General features: G+C 41.3%; 1 long non-coding RNA gene across 1 annotated transcript; it reads right to left on the bottom strand.

The window, feature by feature from the left end:
• Positions 1-868: 868 nt before the first annotated feature.
• Positions 869-2513, bottom strand: LOC106813954. Its single transcript, XR_001394529.1, has 3 exons — positions 2408-2513; positions 1326-1385; positions 869-933 (listed from the first exon to the last, which is right to left on the bottom strand). It is a non-coding gene; the product is annotated as an uncharacterized LOC106813954 (long non-coding RNA).
• Between the last annotated feature and the right edge of the window lie 2540 nt (positions 2514-5053).

The raw sequence follows: 5053 nt of genomic DNA, 5'->3' as shown, positions 1-5053 counted from the left end.
ATGCCCACTGGTAAGTAGAATGAGAACAGACTGACACGACATCAGTGTGGCCCGCTAATTCACCCCTATTGTGGTTTATATATATATATATATATATTAGTCAGAAATAGCTAAACGAGCCAGGTCAAACAGAGGTCAGGGGGACATAGACCTTATCTGCATTACTGGTAGCCAGCGGTGCGCCAATGTCAACTAGATATAAACTCTACAGAAATAAATCAATGTCATGTAGGTGTATCAGTCGCTCTTGGGTGAGAGTGTGTGTTAGCTGGATCACCCACGCCTGCGGATGTTGTGTCGATGATGCCCATCCCACACAGATTGAGCCGATGCCACCAGGGTCTCAACGTTTACCTATACCTACGGGACGATGTGTGGTCCATCAAAATAACTTAAATTCATGGGAATATTATTCCTGAATCACGACAGTCAATAAGAGTACTAGTGCGTTAGTAATTTGCTATCTGCATCATAATCCCCATACGTCGTTCTCCTCTCCCCAAAGTGCAACTGACCACCAAGGGTATCTGTAGATATATAGGAATATATAGCTTATACACCTAATAGGATTCGTCGTAAGAAAGATAGAATGAAAACCAGCTTTCCTATACCACTTACTTTTAGTTTATTGTATGATAAATATAAATATAATATATATATATATATATATTGTATATTATATATATATATATATATATATATAGTATATGACACAAGTGGATTATTGGATTAGGAAGTAGCGCGCTTCTCACAGACTAGAGTAGAAGGACAACAACTTACCCGGGCAGGCCGGCATGTAAGGGCACTCAGCCGTCTCCATGACCGGCAGACTGTTTCCCGCTGGACAGGTACGATAGCGTGTCTTCATCTCCGGACACAGGCTGCTGCAGGTCTGCACACAGTCGGACCACGACGACCAGGTCGAGCAGACGGCTGCAACACGGATGAGGTCATAGCGGTGGCTTACAGATGTAATAAGCACTGTGGCTAGGAGCTCAGTGGCATGTGCAGCCTGCAGTGCTGCTAGTAGTACTGCTAGTATAACTGTTCACGCGTGTGGTGGTGGTGGTTGTTTTTGTTTTTGTTGTTTGATGTAACTGATGATGGTTATTGTTGTTGTCGTTAGTTGATGAATCGTGGTGGTGGTTGTTTTTGTTTTTGTTGTTGATGATAATGATGATGGTTTTGTTGTTGTGTTGTTGATGATGGTGTTGCTGTTTGTGTTGTTGTTGTTGATGATAATGATGATGTTGTTGTTTTTGTTGTTGTTGTTGATGATTTTGTTGCTTTTGTTGTTGTTTAGGAATAAAAAATTAATTGTTTACCTTCCTCGCATGGCCACTCCGGGTAGTCTCGCATGTCCCTTCTCCGTTTTTAGACACAGGCTAGAAAAACAAGGATTGTGTACATGTACCACCGCTTTTTTTTTTTTTTTCTTTTTTTTTTTTTTTTTTTTTTTTTTTTTAGCTACACAAACTATGGCTAGACAACTATAGCTACACATACTACAGCATACACCAACTATAGCTACACAAACTATAGCCTACACAACTACAGCTAGACAACTATAGCTACACAACTATATAGCTAGACAACTATAGCTACACAACTACAGCTACACAACTATAGCTACACAACTATATAGCTACACAACTATATCTACACACCTACGCAAATGTACGACAGACTGCCGATATAAATCAGGCCACAGCTCAACAAGTATGTTGTACATTCTAATAATGAAATTCTAATGATAATAAATTTATGATCTATGTTGGTTTATCTATTTTAATTTATCTATATATCTGTCTATGTGTATACTTGCTCTCTCAGGTCTGTCTGTCAGTCTGTCTGTCTGTCTGTCTGTCTGTCTTGTCGTCGGTCGGCTGATTCGGGCTTCTCTCTCTCTTCTCTCTCTCTCTCTCTCTCTCTTCTCTCTTCTCTCTTCTCTCTCATCTCTCTCTGTTCTCATCTGTCTGTCTGCTTCTGTCTGTTCGTCTGTCTGGTCTGTCTGTCTGTCTGTCTGATCTGTCTGTCTGTCGTCTGTCTGTCTGTCTGTCTGTTCTGTCTCTACTCTCTCTCTCTGTTCTTCTGTCTGTCAGTCTCTTTCTCTCTGTGTGGACTGTGTATTGATGTGCTGCCGCGGCGCTGTGTGTGTAATGTGTGCGCGCGTGTGTATGTATGTGTGTGTGTGGTGTGTGTGTGTGTGTGTGTAGTGTGTAGTATGTGTGTGCGTGCGGATGTGTGTGCGTTGGTAGTGTGTGTTGTGTGTGTGTGTGTGTGTGTGTGTGTGTGTGATGTGTGTGTGTGTGTGCGTGTATGGTCCGTCCGATTCGTCCGTCCTTCTGTCGGACCAATTCGCTATCTCTTCCCGGTATAGCTAATAGTAGTAGTTGGATATAGGCACCAGTCTTGGCAGGTTATGATCTCCCGTGTAGGTAGTGTTTGGTGGCACCTCCAATTCTTCGTCACCGAGCGTCAGTATTGGTACGTAAGACCGTACAGATTGCCAATCCTCGCACTTTGGACACAGGCAGTTCCTTGAAGGAGTTCTCCCCTGAAAGAGAACAAAACACGACATTTGTATGTCCTCCGCGCTCGCTATGTGACTATAGATCACGTCCCTTTAATTCCCTCTCGCTTCGTCTCTTTCCCCCTTAAAGTCCTTTTACTTCTTAAAGGCTGATTTTATGTAGGCGATTTGGGCGAGTCTGGACAACTTTCTTAATTCGGCAAACTCCGCAGTTTGGCGAAAGAGAACATGTTCTTTAATCTCCCAACTAGTGCTATCGATTAGTTGGTCGCACAACTTTTTGCGTTTACACGCGATCTGTCAGGCTTGTTATAGTTTGGGAATTTTGGTCCAAATTCGCAACGCAACGGCGGTAGTGTAAACGCAGCTTAGCTCTAACATATCCTGCTGCTTTCCCTCACGCGCTCTCACTGACCCTATGTGGTAACGCGATCCAGAAGAAAATGTTCGTAACGCGAAACTGCGTTAGGTGAATCCCGTTTTCACAATGACGTCTATTATATAATTGGAGATAATATAATAGAGATAATTATATATCTTATTATATATAATAGAGATGATTATATATCTATATTATTATATAATAGAGATTATTATATATTTATTATATATAATAGAGATGATTATATATCTTATTATATATAATAGAGATTATTATATATCTTATTCTATATAATAGAGATTATTATATATCTTATTATTATATAATAGAGCATGATTATATATTCTTATTTATATAATAGAGAAATTATTATTATCTTATTTCTATATAATAAGAGGATTATTATATATCTTATTATATATAATAGAAGATGATTTATATATCTTATTCTAATATAAGAGATTATTTATATATTTATTATATATTAATAGAGATGATTATATATCTTATTATATATTAATAGAGATTATTATATATCTTATTTATATATCATATTCTATATAATAGAGATGCGTTCCTACAAATACATCTCTAAAATACTTTGTACTAGAAGGACAACTTTGCAATGCCAACACACACGCGCACGCGCACGCGCACACACGTTACGCACGCGCGCACGCCACCCACGCACTACAGCACGCGCACACACACACACAACACACACACACACACACACACACACACACATCTCTCTCATACGCACACACACACACACCACACACTACACACACTACACACACAGCACCACACACACACGACACACACAACACACACATATACTAATATTTACACACACACACACACACACACACACACACACAAACACACACACACAACACACACATACACACACACACACACACACACACACACACACACACCACACACACACACACACACATATAGTATATATATACTAGTATATATATATATATATATTACTATATATATATAATATTACCCAATAGGGTCGTGAATTAGCGCGGCCACACTGATGTCGTGGCAGTTGTTCTCATTCTACTTACCAGTGGGCATGCGCCAGGTGGCGTCACAGCTTCTCCCGTCGGTGTACAGTTGGCGTAAGTTGTTTGACGCCGCTTGCCGGCGCTCAATGCACGACTGAGATTGTAGGTCTTCGCACAGATAGGAGTTCGTAGGAACTGACCAGGATACGGACACTTGAAAGTCTTCGGACAGGGGCGTACGTAAGCCCGCTATAGGCCCAGCGTGCAGGCGGAGCCATACGATACAATCCCGTACAATTTATATTTTATTTGCAGTTCGAGTGGTTCGCAAGCTCAATGTTGACCATATCTGTTACCATTGTACCTGTTTTAAATTAATAAATAAATAAAATAAATAGAATAAATAAATACAGCAATTTGACAGACTCAGCTTGACAGACCAATCATCGTCGCGTTAGGTCGTTCCAAAGACATGCTTAGTTAACAGTGACGCGAGCGTCGATAATTCGCGTTTACGATGTGATTATAAAACAGACATAACTGGCGTTTAACTCGCAGACCGACTAACAAAAAAATCAATCTGGGGCGTGGTTATGCCTGTTCTGACGAAGGTCGGATTTTGTCACGGGACAGGCAGAGGGTTGCTGAGGGACGACGACGACGATGATGATGATACGATTCGGGAAATAGGAGGCAACACCTCTCATGGATAAAAGCGTTCACCTGCACAGCAGCGAATGTGACGCATACAGTAATGACCTAGATCACCTGCCACAGTGTGACGTATGATAGGTATAAGACCTGTGCAATCACCTGGACATGTTGGTAGGCGTCACAGACGCTGTGTTCCTCGAACGCTTCGACGCAGTCTTCCCTCTGTTCTGGCGCTGCCAAGGTTGGTTCGATTCCTGTGTCTGGAAGCCCTGAGGCCACATGACGCGCTGCAAGGCGTCAGTCGCTTCCACGCATTCCACGTGCAGTTCACTTGCGAAGATGTCATATTATTAGGAGATGACGAGCTCGTGCTAGCAAAACCCTTTAGCGTTTATCGGGAGAATTTTTCGGGGCATTTTTTTTATATGATAAACATCAAATAATTACCTGGTATGCGAC

This window comes from Priapulus caudatus, unplaced genomic scaffold (assembly GCF_000485595.1).
Source record: "Priapulus caudatus unplaced genomic scaffold, Priapulus_caudatus-5.0.1 Scaffold848, whole genome shotgun sequence".
Lineage (NCBI taxonomy): Eukaryota > Metazoa > Priapulida > Priapulimorpha > Priapulimorphida > Priapulidae > Priapulus > Priapulus caudatus.
The sequence above is the reverse complement of the archived record's forward strand: the minus strand, read 5'-3'. Positions and strand labels throughout refer to the sequence as shown.